The 16,302-nt window shown below is 40.4% G+C and overlaps 1 protein-coding gene across 1 annotated transcript in view; it reads left to right on the forward strand.

The window, feature by feature from the left end:
- Nucleotides 1-16,302, forward strand: part of sipa1l1 (signal-induced proliferation-associated 1 like 1) — a 77,300-nt gene that overhangs the window by 22,533 nt on the left and 38,465 nt on the right. The window contains exons 3-4 of the mRNA XM_034527687.1: nucleotides 1,782-1,850; nucleotides 11,398-11,467. The gene's annotated coding sequence lies outside the window, so the exon portion shown is untranslated. The remainder of the gene's footprint in view (nucleotides 1-1,781; nucleotides 1,851-11,397; nucleotides 11,468-16,302) is intronic.

Below are 16,302 nucleotides of genomic sequence, written 5' to 3' on the forward strand. Positions count from 1 at the left end.
AAACTCACATCAAGTCCATACAGAGAGTGTTCATCAGATCTGTCAAACCTTGGTGCTGTAAGTTGGAGCTAACAAGATAACTACTGTGTGTACGTGTGTGTGTCTTCATTAGACTGTGAATATTAGGGCTTTTTTTTGTCTTGTTAATGTGATTGTCCTTAAACTTGGATTACCTCTACCATTTTGAGATACTCCATTACATTCGGCACTGATATGTTTCCCCAAAGGCGTTTTAAGCTGATTTTCACCGGCTGAAAGCAGGAAATCCCCTTCAGCCATTCCTACAGTTTCTAATGGATTTATTTGCAGACTATCATTATGTTCACTTTCCCGGGTCACAGTTCAGAATTTGCATTTTGGAAATCTAAGGCTCTTGTTGTCTCTGTCTCATCCTCCTTCTTTTTTTTTTTTACTCAGGACTCTTGTTATGAACAGATCATTGTCCTCAGTGTGATCTAGCTTTTTATAGAAGGGTATCGGATACAAACTAATCTCTATCACTGAAACCAAATTCTGACTTCTGGAATTTTGGAGAGGTTTTGTCTTCATGAATGTGAAAATATGTTTTGGTATGCAGAGTACCAGTTAGCATTATAATACAACATCTAAAGTGGATTTTATAGTTCAAGCAACACAGTTGTAGTCCAGAGAGACAGTTTCTTGTCATGTTTCTCAACCGTGTAAAGCTGAAATTATTAATCGAGTAATTTAATAATCAAACAACAGAAAATGTACTCACAACAATCTTGACGGTTGAACAGCTTTTCAAGTTACGTTTGATCAAGAAAATAATCATTAGTTAGTGTGTCAAGTTTGCCACTCCTTATTTTTCATAAACTATTTGATCCAGATACTGAAGGTTCTCGTTTAGAACTGTTAAGGTGATATGAATGAAAGATTAACAATGATGAGGTCCAATCCCAGTGTCCCCCCCTAAAGCCTTAAACCCTGAACTCTCATGGACTTGCTGATGTCACCTGTTAAATGGATGAGTATGAGAGTCTGTAAGGACTTGAAGTGGTGTAAATACGAATGGGACAGCACTATGCTGCAACTATTATGTTACCATGGCAAGAATTATCAAGAAATATGATGTACAATTGTGGGTATTTGAACGTCTTCCAGGCTCTTTACGTTGAGAGGTCACTTCAAATAATCTATTTATGTGTTTTTGACCAAATTAAATATTTGCTAAATAAATAAATATCTTCTGATTTCATGTGTTTATATGTTCCATCTTTGATCGGAGTACATTTGGCCAGGTTGAACACACACGTGTCGTCCTTTGTTTACCTTTTTTTTTAAAACACATCTCCATGGTTCCACTGGTTATCTGTGTTTAATGTCCCATTATGAATTGTAGGTAATGCCCTTTGGAAAAGTCTGCATCTAATGCTGACTTAGGGAAAAGGTTCATGAGGGTCTCAAAACGTCTGCTAGAGGGCCCTCAAACACAGAACTAACCCCTCACAGACTTTGCGGGAGCCTCAAAGCCTGTGATTGTGGCGATTGAGACTAAGCCTGAGACTCTTGTTGACCTGACATGACAACCTTCAGAGAAGATGTCTCACTCTGTTGGAGTTGTGGGAACTATAACAAGTCAATTGTCATTTTGAGACCAGGTAGAGACGGTCAGCGTGGGCTGAAAATCAGAAGCGGCCACCCGGGAGTTTTGTTCCCTGATCTTTGCTGATGAAGAAGAGGAGTGATGTTAAGAATGATTGTATTTTAAAATATGTACATTATTCTTAATTATAAAACAATATCAATCTATCTTTCAGGGTCACCTGACAGCCTTCAGACGGTATCGTCTGGAGTCCACTGGCCTGGACAAGATACTGGGATCCTCAGTGAGTATCCAACTTCCAAGGCTTCTTTTTTATACTCAAATGTCCAGCCATTTTCTTCTATTCCCATGCCATTTTATTCTATAAACATGAATTTATTGGCTATTATTTGTTAGTTTTTTTCTTCTATTGAGGATATAATTTGACTGCATTCCCCCTCTTTATGTATAAAGGATTTGTTTATTATCACTGGGATTGTGTTAGAAAGGTAAGGCCACTCATTTGATTGTGAATGTGTCAAGCTAATAGGTCTTTCCCAGCATTTAAATGTTTAAATGCCCCGCCCTCAATCTTTACTTACACTTGACAGATGGTGGGTCTAGCAACTCGCATTTCAGTCGGGTGGCAAACATGCCAAAGGATAATGTTCTGTTTGTCCTAGGCTAGTAATAAGGTAAGATAGACGTACTTATTTGAGATACACTCTAAAATGTAAGGAATAATATAGATTGTAAAAATAAAGTGTCTGTTTTGAGAGATGATATGGAGAGTAGGCGGCCCTTATCTATGAGACAGAAACTGCATGTTTTGTTCCAGTAAATGCTTTTCTCTCTTTCTTTCCCTCTCTCTCTCACCTCCTCCTCCAGCCAGCAATGCTGCTCTCCACACACACACACACACACACACACACACACACACACACACACACACACACACACACACACACACACACACACACACACACACACACACATACGCTGTGTGAGTCAATGTTCACACAAGTATAAAGGAGTGAGAGGGAAAAGACCAGGAATGAGATAGTGTGGAGAGGAGTGCTTTAAGTGCCAGTACTCCCCATATTCACATGTTGGTGTGTGTACCGGCTGGTATCTGCAATCTCTTGCTACAAATTTCTATTTATTGATTGTGTCTTGAAGCATGTTACACTATGACAGTCCTATTCAGTTGTGATTTTATAGTTATATTAATATACATGGGCTATACATCTTCATCAACTTAGTGTTGATACTTAAAGTGCTTTCCTGTGTTATTTGTAGCCTATAATATCACTCTATAATATATTTTAGGATGCCTATAGCCCGGAATCAGCATCAGTCAGACAGACAGGGCGTGACATATTCATTCAGGTTTTAGGAGCAGTGTCCATCAGGATGCTTGAACATATTGTGCAGCAGAATTAAAACACCATCTGAATATTAACAGTGAATAAAATATACTAGAGATATTGGATTTAAGGGTCCCCCATCCCAAGAAAACTATGTTTTTAGGCTTAAATTTATACAATTATACATAATTTTGAACCTTTATTTTAAGTCTACTATGGATATCCAAAAGTTTCAAGACACCACGTGCCCTAGTTAAATAATCATTACATTATTTACAGATATTAAAGGCTTAGCCTTTCTTGCAGTATTTGCTCTGTAAAATCACATTTTATAAATCAAAAGAGCAGGTTCAGAAAACGTCTAATCTTTCCTTAAGTGTATTTGCTCACAAATAAATAAAATTGCTCTTGTTGTCTGCCCGCCCCCTCCCCCGTCTTCTCTTTGCCAAGCCGTGTGTATCGGCCCGTCTAGATGCTCTCAACATTGTTTTTATGTTCATGTGGCTAATGAGGCGTGGTGCAAAAACGCTGGCACTTCGCCCTTATGAATCATCCAGATAACCTGATATGGAGAGGGCGTACTATATGTTATAGTACGCGTACCTGTGGCCCGCTTTGAGCGCTGGTGGAGAGCGACTGAAAACCACACCAGAGAGGAGGTATGGATTATAAGTGGAAGAAATATATTGAGAGCTTAATTGATGTTTTTATTTATGTTTCTTTTATTTTAATATTGAAATGGCGCTGGACCAAGGATGACACCGCAGTGGGAAATATTCCATTCACTCTCAGTTAAAGGAGCTGTATTTAAACTTTCTGTACATTATAATGCCAGCAACCAACTATTTTCTGTGTTAAGATATATATTTTGATGTAATGTCTACCTAAGCGCTCTCCCTCTGTGTGTTGTCATCTGAGCTTCTTGCTTTGTTGACATGTGTGCCACATGGGCATGTTATTGCATGCCAGCGTGCCTTAAAGGTGCGGCCACCGCACTGCACTCATACGGTGGTTACAGCTGATAATAATGTCCCGACGGACAGCGTGGTCATGGAAGCGTAGCACCCACCCTCCAGTTCACCTTCAGGTCCACACTGTTAGCTCTGTCAGCGTTGTTTGCTATGACTGGCTGGCTCACCTTCAGTACGTTGAGAGCCTTTGAGAAGCAATAGAAATGCTCCAAATTTCAGATCTTGCACCTTTAAGAAGAAACCGGCAGTGGTCGATGACTGTCGGTATGGTATCGAGCCACAGTGACTCAGGCAAAGTACTCTTAATGGTCGCATTTCTCACAGAAGGGTTGAATTTTACTTCGATTGATTGTGTATGTAGATATACAGGATGTACAACCTCTGCATTCAGTGTGTTACAATGGACCGCTACGTCCACACAAGCCCATTAAATGTTGTCTGAATGGAAATGCACTCTTTGAGCAGAGCCTTCCCTTCCTGTCACATGTCTGCCCTGGTTTTCCAGGTTTTGTTCTGCTTCCATTAAATGCTGCATAGCCATGACAAAGCATAGCATGTGTTTGCACCCAGGGAGACTGGCCTTTGAGGGCTTTCATCATTATGGATGGTTCCCCCAGTGATGCCTCTGTCAGCTGTGTTTTTATCGGATTGGATGGAAAGAAAAGGGAGAGAATAATTGACTCTATGTACATACTTGCATATCTCTCTCTCTTTCCCACTTTCAGTCTCAGCCTCTCATCTCCTCCCACATGCTCTCACACTGAGTGAGGAATCACTCCTTCTCACTTCCATTAACTCTCCCTATCTGTCTCTGTCGCTCTCTCTGCCTCTTCATTCTGGCCATCCTCTACCAATCGAATATGCTTGCTGTGGGCACAAATGAGCGCGTGTCTCTCCAGTCACACAGCAATCATACCACGTCCTCATTAGGGCTATTCTAGAGGCCGGCCTTATCCTGTTCATCCCGTTCTCCCTATAATTGGGCAAAAAAAACCTCTGCGTACCAGTCAGCAGGAGCCCCAATAACTGCAATTTAGTCCTTACTGCCACAGGGTCTACGAGCAGTGTGTAGGATTGGAGAATGGCCTCTGTCTGAGTAACCATCGGTCACTGCTGTCCTGTGTCTTGTAGAGTCAGATGTTATTCTAACCACCACCACCTTGGTTACGTTATGGATAACAGCTGCAGCGCAGCCTGAAAGACAGAAGAATCACATGCCCATAGTTTCTTTCCAGGCTTTTGGTCAACTTAGAACATTGTAGGCTCATTGTTGCTAAGTTTCTTTCCATCATGACTAATGTTACAGATATGGGTGCTGGTTTTGGGTGGCTCTACAGATAAATAATCTGAATGTTTTCAGATTGTTCTGGAGAAATATACACAGTAAGAATATACATTTACATGAAAAGCTAAAGTGTGCCTAAAGAGAACACTACACAGTACTTTTTTTTATAACCTTTTGTTTTGTATGGTCACTTTAAGCGATCATTCTGAAAAGTAAATCTGAAAGAAAGGCCTCTCAATACTATCGTTTGCTCAGTACAGCGTGCCGTGCCAAAAAGTTCTTTGGGGAGTTGTTTAAAGATGCAAGACCAGAATTGTTTCAGTAACCAATAACTGCTGAGCACAAAAGAAGAATAAATGGAGGAAATGTTAACGCAAAAACCCGTTGGTTGTTTTGTGCCAGTGGCAGAGTTTGTGTTATTACAATATAACTGGTTTGTGGGGCAGTAAAACCTGCCAAGCATGTAAACCCAGTCTTAACGGTTTTCGCCTCTACTATTCTACTTTATGTTTATTCATATAGTTGGCACATACAGATGTCACTAATTACTTCAAAATAGAAGGCAGATTTGTGACGTCCAAGACTAATTCGAGTCTGGGGGATTTATTTAAAATACCTCTTTTTTAAAAAGTGTATCAAATGAATACATGCTGGGACTTTTTATTCATGCAATATCATCAGGTAACTGTCTACAGTAACAACAGCTAGCAGGAATAAAAACAAACTGGTAGTGTGGAAATGTTGGCAGCAGTAAGCGGGGCCATCTCAAAACCTTGAACAAAATGATCTGTATGGAGGCTCCACACTTCGGCCTCTTGCATTAGTACAATCTGTGAACAGTGGCAGCTGCAGGTTGTCTTAATGGAAGCAGAGCATGTGTACAAACAGCAGAGTAGTGTCAACACACCCGGACACTTAAGCAGATCATTTGCTGTTTATGAAGCTATTGTCGAACCAGTTTGAAAGTGTTTTTTATTGTTTTCTTGAATTTCACTCCAGACTTCAAACACAAGTGTGACTGGCTCACCCATTCCCCGTCTGACCTGCCACTTCCTCACGGGAAGCAGGAAGTGGCTGAGATGGGTTTCCTATTGGAATGTGAAACGGCTTTCTTGGCGAAAGCAAAGGCAGCAACAGGAAGGAACAGGGTTTCCCTACTATACATTCACTGCACATTGCTTTTACTTCAACGCCTTATTGCAATGTATAAACTGACATTTTGATATTAGTTCAACTTTGTCTTTCCCTCCTCTGATGAAAATGCATTAATTTGCTGTCATACCTTGTTGGTCAAGACAGGCTTGTTGTAGTGTTGTTGTTTTAGAACTATCCACTTTGGAAACTTTGGGTTTCCAAAGTGGAGGATATGATTTTAAATATTGTTTCATATTTATTGTCATTATTATCTACCGAGAGCTTCCGCATTGCCAGTGTTTTGGTTAATTTTTAGTGAAATTAATTAAGTCAAATCTTGTAAAACCGTGTCATTTCCATCTTGTGCCTTTTTATCATTTCAAGTGTAAATTGTAAAAGGAAATGTTTTGCGAAAAAGATGCATTTTTAGATGTAATCTGTATTTAATGTGCATGTCAAGCTCGGTGAGAATCTGCTATTCCTTTGACTTCATTCATATTTCCCTTTCTTACATTTCATTTTTCATGCATGCCTGTCTATCCTCCTCTATCTTCTTGCACACATAGTCACACATACACAAGTATTGAAGAGTGAGCTGCTTTCAGTTCTCAGTCCCACGCACTCCTCTCCTTACTGCAGTGCTGTTCCAGCCCACGCACAGCAACGCCATTTTGGAAATCTGCAGCTCTCTCCTGATGGCTGTAGTCTGTGGCTTTCTCTCACCTGTCCTATGAGGCAACGGATAACAAGACATCGTCAGTCACTCCTAGGATTTCTTTCTCGTGAATGAAAATGTAGGCTGTGTTACCAGTTAAACGTGAGCTTTACATTACCGAATTTAAACTAAGAAGGGAGATGTATACTTGCTGCGGTAATTATCATGAAGTTTAGATTTGACTTACTCTAGATCTTTTGATGACAGGACTATAGTTTTGTTTGCGTCTCGGTTTTCTTTCTTCTCATAATGTCCCATCCTTAAAATGCTGCACTCTTTAATTACTTTAATTTCATTCATATCTCTTCTCCATCCTCTCTCCCGACACCCTCTCTTTCCTCCCTTTTTTGTTAATCTCTCTACAGTACATCAGCCCCGAGCCACCACGTTAATTGCACCACAGTTCTTTTTGTCTATTATTCACCACTCTGCTATTTCTGTCACCATCACTGCTGTGCCCTCTTTTGCTACGTTGCCAGCATTTTGCTAGGGTCTGCAATGGCTTTCGGAATGGAGGGGGGCGTGTACTGATGCCCAATTCAACAACAAATGGCTGTTTCGCGTCATCTGATTGGCAGAGATTAGAGGCTCTTGGTGCTGGTGCGGAGGTGGCTTGCAGAGGACCAAGCGGCTTCGCTGCTGCTGTCTGAGCACAGCTGACGGAGCCAATCGCCGAGTGCGGGTTACTATTTTAATGACATTTTATTCTATTTGATATCATTGAATGGATGAAGACTGATTGCTTTCTGAGAGGGTTCATATAAAGCCATGTTTTACCTAATTATGGGTTTTATTTACACAATGCCACCTCACTGCTGAAGTCAGGCCAGCTTACAGACATAGTAGCCCGAACAAGTAGAGTTGGGGACAAATGACCCCTTTCAATGAATGTTAAATAGTATTGATTCATAGAACTCCTTAATCGTAGTCCAGAGGATTTCCCAAAGCTATTTGTCTGCCCGCTCAGCTGCCATCTTAATAGCTGACCACTTCCCTCTGACTGGCTGGCTTGTTTTAGGCACCTTCCGTCAGAACATGCACTGAACATGATGTTAAAGTAATCCTGTTCCTTAGTTTAATTAGCTAGTTTTGTTAAGTACACTGTCTGCTGCCAAAAACATATCTTTATTAATTGGTAACTTTTATGCTTTTAATATAATACCAATACTGAGTATCGAGTTAGTGACACACGCACACAGCAACTGTTAGAGGAGCCTGAACAGTATCCTTCAATCACGAGGCCTGCAGTTTGGTTAGTTTCAGTTGCTTATTTTTAGGCACAGAAGAGCTATGGTAAATTAATTGGAACCTCTCCACTGGGACCATTTTTCAGTGTGTGTGTGCATGCGCGTGTGTGTTCGCCACTGTTTACTTATTTATTGTCTTATGGAGACACCCAGGAGTGAATAGTGTGACGGCATTAATTTTGCAGTAAATGTCAGCTAGTGCCAAGGTGTTTCAGGGAACGAAATGCATGCTTTTCAGGCCTGAAAATACAGAGATTTAAATAACTTGTAGATAATAATAACTTAAGATTAGCCTTTCGCTACTACGTTCGTGTCCCTCTTGGGTTGAGTTTAGGTATTGCAGCTACTGTAATACATGGCGATATCCTCATCTTTAAATATCATCACACTTCACTGATCTGTTTTGAAGCCAGTTAATGAAAGCAACAGTGAGATTAAAGACAGGAAGTACGGTATGTATGTATGTAGCGAGAGCAATGGTCGGCAGCACGGCTTAACTGGCTGAAAGCCACAACACACTCGTCACTTCAACAGAAAATCCAAGTTTGACAGGTGCAACTATTAAACAACACTGCAACCTCCAATTCGCACCATATCATTTAAAAAAAAAAAATAAATCAAGCATGTCCTCAGAAAATCAGCAGGCACCAAGAGACATAAGAGAAAGTAATGAGATGTGTCATACCTGCAGTTGTATTGAACATTTGACCTGAATACCACTCCTGTCAGCCCAGTTCTAGTATAGTATTGAACCTTGCATCAGCCCTGCAGTTTGGGATAAATCCCACCATCTTATTGCAGTCGAGAAAAATGTTTTTGGCAAAGCAGTTTTATGTCCACTGGTGTGCTACACAAACTTTTTGAACATTCAATGCGCTTCATCAGTCCATTCAGTTGCCACCTGGCATCCAGTGAAACGGAACTAATTGTGTTTTTTATTAGATGGGATTTCCTCAGCAGAATGACATGAACATGTGCACGGCACAATATGCGACCATCACAAGACAAACTGGACCTGCTTCTCGTGCACAATCCATGTACTGTAACATCTGGGCTGCAGAGTCCAACACAATGTAATGTTATTGAGATCAAAGAGGACCTTGCAGTCGCCAGTGGGACCAGTTTCTTTCGGCTACATCTGACCAGTGATATACTTTATGCTCAAATCAACCACAGCAGCACAACTGTGGAACTATCTGTGTTGGCAGCGTTATTGGGAAGATCAATGGAAGCTCCCTGAGGACATGCCCCGTCCCCCATGTGAAATGTTAAATGAAGCGACGTCTCAAAGATGCACAACTCAAAGATCTTTCAATGATAGTGGTAGTTAGGTAGGTACGTAGAAAGGTAACAGTCACTTTTATCATTTCCTCTCCGCTTGCCATAAATAATGAATCAATTCGGCACAAAGACAATTGGCTGAATGGAGCGGATTCATCAGCTCACCCGACCCAGATTCCTCTTGTGTGAATGGTTTAAAGCACCCGTGATGGTGAAGAGCACAGTAGTTCATATAGCCAGGTTGTGTTTGGTTAGGGATCAGCAGCACTTTAAAATGTCATCCAATAGTCATTGAAGTGCCATTGGCAAAATAGCAGGGGCACATGTCAGTATTATACAAACAACAAAACTGTCAATAAACATTGTCACCCCCATACTATGTAATGCATGGTTATCGGATTGGATTGCTGGATGGGTATTCCTGTTATTTAAACTGCTGGATATATTTCTTTTGCATTTGTTTATTTGATTTGATAGCGCTTTATGTATTTCACATGTGCACATCATCAAGTTTGCTTTAACTTGATAAAGGAATGTAGATTTATAATGACGAGAGAAAAATAACCCATTGCATCATGGAGGTACAGAGGAGAGGAAACTGGAGCATTAGACCCCTGAGACACAGTAGGAGGTAGGCCAGTGTGTGTGTGTGTGTGTGTGTGTGTGTGTGTGTGTGTGTGTTGAAACGCATATTGTTGTCTTGCTGTGTAAATGGTTTGTGGCTTTGATTAAACTACATTCTTGAGCAGAATAAGCAGTCATACATGTGATGTTGTGGTAAACTACTTCTTGCTATATATATTCTCAATGTACTGGTATGATAACCACTGTTTTTCAGCTGTTTTGTTTTGGCAACGGTGCAAATATGGACCCACTTGCATCTAAGGGGTGTAAGAAGGCCATAGCTATTTGTGTCATTGTTGCACACTGTGGACCTGAAACACAAAGTGGCACTTAGCCCCCCCCCCCCCCATGTACCATCATCACCCCTACCTCTTCTTTTTCCCCATAGAAAGGGGCATCATCATAGCTGAGGGATGGACTGAGGGGTGTTCAAATGGCGTGTTAGCAAGTTCACTGACATGAACACCTAAAAGCATTGAAAACGTTGTCATCTCGAGCTAACAAGCTAGCAGTGACCTTTTTTTTAAGGTCAATGCAAAGATATTTTACAAAAAAAGTAAAAACATGTGTGACACTGAAAGATTTTGCTTTTTATTTTTGAAATTGCTTTTTTGGGGTATATTGTTGTCTTTTTACAGGACTCACAATAAAGAGGGTGGACAAAATACTAAGAACAAGTCTTAGTTGTTCAACAATGCAATTCAACAGCACCACAAACTACATACTCAAAAACAACGATGAAGTTCAATCAAAATAAACAACATTATAACCTGCATTAAGTTAGGTTTTATTGCAGGGCTGTTGTATAAGTTTGCATTGGTTTTAACTAGGTGTACCTAATAAACTGGCACGTGTGTGTTATGTCATGCACAGACATTTATCCGGGAAGTAATTTATTTTGTTTTCTGGAAACGGCATAAAAGACTTCAATGTGATTTGTGAAGAAGAACAATACAATGAAAAGGAAATGTAAGAATCTGCCATCTATGGTTCCTTTTTTATAGACTGTCCATTTGTAATGACTTCCCCAAACACAACAGCTGTTACTGTATGTAGTCAATCGAGGGCAAATCTGGTCCTCCACTAACCGGATTTGACCGTCAGTTGATGGATATTGCTGCCTCTTCCCATCGCTTATGATTCCAAATAGAATATACTTTATTTAGCCAATTAAACGGTTTGAGGTGGATCCTAGAAACATTCAACTTTGTTTCTTCTTCTTTTCAGGGGCTTTGTGTTTACAAGAGATCCAGATATCCAGTCAAAGGATAGAATTTTATGTTTTGTTGTCGGCAAGGTAAGAATATTTAAAATGTTCATAAAGCATGTGCTAGCTTTGACGGAATGCAAGAAAGAGGATCTCAATGAGTCATGAAGAAATTAGATGAAATTAATTGCTAAATGGAAATGAGATATTCAATATTTGTGACTCAGTGCTTCAAAAACATCTGTTTGGGTAATGAGTCAAAAACCGCTACTAAAAGAAAAAGCCATTCACTTGACTGCAGCTCTCTGTAACTGGTGTAGAGCAGCCCAATACTACTACCTGCTGTTTGAGGTATTTGAAATGAAAATGTATGACATGAGACATTCTGCTCAGTATTAAGGGACATTCTTGTTAATGATATTTAAAGATTTTCATATTTTTGTTTAAAACCTTTTCTAGTACCTGGAACCAAAGCAACATTGATATATTCTACCATTAAGTTACAGCTAAGCATTTGAACTATTGTTGAAGCACACAGCCTCCTCTCTCATCACTTTCTGCTCATCTCCTCACTCTGCTATTCTGTGATCGCCGGGGAGAGGGGAGTGTACGCCGTAGAACGCCTTCGCAATTACACACTCGAGAGAAAAAGACAACATCGGCAGACTTCAGTTCACGCAAAAAGCCCCTTTTTTACGTCTCACTGAAGCAGAGCGGAGACCCCCACCCCGCTGCCAAACTCTGCAGAGCACGTTTATCTTTCCACACAATTACAATTTCCCTTTGAAATGCTCTGAGCTGAGACTCCAACACGTTTGACTGCCTGTCAACTTTCAAAGAGAATAATGTTTGATTTATTTTGTTCTTTCTTATCTTCCCTGTGCGTCTTGGCCTGCCAGCTCCTCAACCACACTCAGACAAGCTGAGATGCAAAGCCGTGTGGCTCTCAAACGGCTGTGGAGCATTTAAGAACACCAGGCCACTGCTAATGCATTTTGACACATGGGAGGTTTGAAATACCTGCAGTTATTTTCAATGTTCGTCGTTGGTGTAGAGCAGCCATTGCTTATGTATTTGCAAATTTGTTGCCCAGAGGATATGTTAAACTCATTACTACTTTGAAACTTTCTGCATATAGTTTATATTCAATAACGAGTTGAACGCTTTCCAAAACAAAGTTTAAACCAATTGATAACTGAGACTCTGATGCCACTGGGAAAGATGACTGGGGTGAGAAAATACTAATGTGAGGCAACATTTCTCATCATCTGTGTCCTTTTGTTTCTGTGTCTTTGTGTGTGAGAGACTGAGAAAGCGACGCTCTGAAAGCCTGAGTCATAATCTGGAAATTGTCCCATGTTTTTGTTTTCTTCGGGCTCCTTGTGTTACCTGCAGTATCTACACCTACTCGTAAACAGATGCACGTCTAGCTGTATATCTTGCCCTAACGTTCACAAATTTGCCCAGCGGCATCCTGGAAACGGGTGTTTGACAAGTTTTACAAAACAACACGAAGTGACTTGACTTGACTCACCAGTCGGTTTGGTAAGGATGTCGGCCTGGAAACGGGTGTATAATAAGATTAGGTAATGTACAATAGAAACGGCACAATTGACACTAGCTTTTAGATTTGTGTTTCTTGTTTTTCTTCCAACTTAGTTTTTTTCTTTTGTCTTCTGCCTCCATACTTCTGTCACTTAATAACTGCTCTGTGATTGCAAGTTGGGGATCTTCGCTAAACACAGTTCTGGGAACACTAATCTTCTTTCTTCAGCCACAATACAGGCTGATTAATGAATACCGAAACATTAATTCACGCTGCAATTGTCTAAAGATATTACCGTTTCCAAATTACAGTACTTCTGAGAATGGAGAGAAGAAATGGAGGATATACGGTTTCAATAGTTGCACCTGAGCTATACTCTCACACACAAACACGCACACTCGCAAACACGCACACTCGCTCACAGTATCTTCATCTTCAAGAGTCTTTCTGTGACTGTCTCTTTTATTTTTACATCTTTCAGTCAATCTTCAGGTGTTTATGACTAATGATTTGACTGTGATGGAGCAGATTCAGAGTCACACGGTGTCCACATTGGCACGCCTGTGCTGCTTGACAACAACAACCTTAGACTGGAGATGCCAAAGGCGTTTCAAATGAGTGCAATATAATTTACATTTCTTTATATCACCATAGTATCAAGAATGGCACCCTCATGGCATTGTACTCATCGGTGAATTAATAAATGTTGTTCACACTATTTTCCTATAGTTTATTTTAGAATTTCATACAATATGTGCAGCAGTAAATTCACAGGAAAGTTCCTTGAGAAGACTAATTTGTTTCTAATTGTAACGAAAATAAAAAGGTTATTAAGATGGTGCACTTGAAATGATTAATTCCAGTGTCTAGCGAAGCCTAGAGTCTGTTAGCGAGTGCACAGCAGGTCAGATGAACAAGCACACATGTCTAGAATTTGTCTAAAAGCAAACAAACTATTCCACATCATGAATTGATCATGAATGATATTAAATTAGCTATATCTGGAATGGTGTTTCCAGGAAATTCCTCCTGAAATAAACAACTGCTTATTAATTTAACACAACCAATACTGCTCTTAGAGTGCTTGAAATCGTTGAAATATCTTTATTTTTTAAATGCCAAGTTCAAAGTCCTTCTTGAAACAATGCAATATAAGAGTTGTTGGTCACTGTAATAATTTACCCTCTTCATACTGATATTAAAGTGATCCCTTTTTATAGTGCAACTCCAATTTAAGACAAATTTTACAGTTGTCCAAAACTGTGTTTTTATGATACTTTAGCAGTCTCGAGTTGGTCAAACTACAGTTTGTCATCCCATCTGCCATATTTTAGCACAATCTCCATCCATTAAACTCACACTCCTATGAATTACAAGATTTGTGTAACTTTAATGTATATCTCTGTATAAAAGTGTATTTCTCGAATATCTTAGGCCTGATATGAAACAACGCTCTCATGATTTGGTAATGTTGTGTTTATGGTTCACCAATATCTATAGGTGCAAGTTAGTCCCTCTGGAAAAGGTTTCCAGTTGACTGGGCCAGGTGACGACCTTGGCAGCACTTTGCTCCGTTGAGCAGTGATGCTCCATATCTCAGGAATCAACCTCATTTCAACACTGCTAAAGGTTACTGAGTATCTGTCAGTGTAATTGGTCCTCTGTGACTGCAGAAAGGCACGCTATGCCACATTCATGCGTTTCAATTCCCAGTCCCCTTACCGAACATACAGCATCTTCTCAGCTCTCATTAAATAGAGAGAGAGAGAGAAAGGCACTCTCTGTAGTTATTTGCGATTTCATTCACTTAGTGGAGGGCAGTGCACTACTTTGTGACTGATACTTTTATAGTGTACTTTGTTGTGGGTCTTAATAGAAACATCAGAACTTTATTTCTTCTCTTGTCTATATCATTTGGGGGGAAGACACTTCAAAGTCTGTGTCATTTGTCTGTGCTGTTATGTGCATTGTATTGCAGTGAGGCATCTGATTGGTGGTTGTGAGCATGCCACTTGTACAACCCGGGCTATTATCAGTGACACAACCTAATAAGAAAGTCTAGAAGAGCAACTAAGAAAAGAGACTCTGGCTCTCCATAAGCTGAAGTAGTTTAGTACTGCAGGTTTTTTGTTCATGTACCCTAAATAGAGTCGTTACAGGAATTGCCAAATTGTGTCCGTAGTGCCTCTTTGACTTCAAACACTGGAGTGTTGAAAGCCGATCCACAGCCCAGACTCTGTTGTCATGCTGCTCCAACAGGCCCATCTGAACAACTCACAAGCGGTGTTAGTGGCGGACGCACTGTAGTGTCATGAGTAATGTCCACAAAAGCTGCAGAATGCTCCCAACAAAGCACCTCAGATGTCTATTAAAGGGCCAGTTCACCCATTTAACAAAATACATTTTCTCAGACAACATGCAGCATTGATCCGGGCAAATAGTTTTGTTTTATGAGATATCTTTGAAAGCTCAACCCCTGAGTATGGGAGTGATTTGATAGTCTGTTCATGCTGCTTAAAGCATTAATAATTACTCAACAGTGATGTGTTATGGGTCTCTGGGAAGGAAAAGCTCTCTCACACACACACACACACTGAAACATGTACTGTACAAGTCCTCATCTCCATGGTGATACAAAGTGTGGAGGAGAGAGAGAGTGCACCATAATGGACCAACCAGTAGACACACACAAGCAGGTCGAAGTCTTTCCTCAGATTTCATATTAATGGCTTTTGTATGTATGCTTCTAATTTAAATGAATCTACCCAGCCTGTCAGGGGATTTTTCAGTGTGTGAGGGCTGTTCAAGGTCTTTAACGCCAAGGTGTTAATGTGTGTCATGGATCCTTGATGTTATGAAGAAAAATCCGAACAAGAAAGACACAAATCCCATCTAGAAGGCAACACAAACTAAATCCGGAAGCCTCGGTTTTCCAGTATATCATACTGCATCACACATTTCTGAAGTCTCAACCAATGTTGCAAAGGCTCATGATACCTCAACATGTATTTGCTGATGTGTGTTAGAGGCAGAAGATGCTGGCTCCTACAGTTCCCTGATGAAACTCGTTCTTAGACCCTCGCTGCCTGGTGAGGCAGTTTTTAACAATAGTTTTCTGTTTAGATTAGTAGTTTTCAAGCCGAAAACAACAACAAACAAACCAATCTTTAGAAATACAGCTCACTTTTCTTCAAATGAGAGAGAAAATACGGACAGCTTACCTCCTCCCTAATGATCAAGCAAGAGGAAAAACAGCACAGAACGGCACCACCTTCAGGCAGGGAGGGAAAACGACACACACAAATACACATTATGACGTGAATCGGGCCGAGGGAATAGCAACACAAACTCCTCCCCTTCATAACTCGGCGCTCTTTAC

Source organism: Cyclopterus lumpus, chromosome 24 (assembly GCF_009769545.1).
Source record: "Cyclopterus lumpus isolate fCycLum1 chromosome 24, fCycLum1.pri, whole genome shotgun sequence".
Taxonomy (NCBI): domain Eukaryota; kingdom Metazoa; phylum Chordata; class Actinopteri; order Perciformes; family Cyclopteridae; genus Cyclopterus; species Cyclopterus lumpus.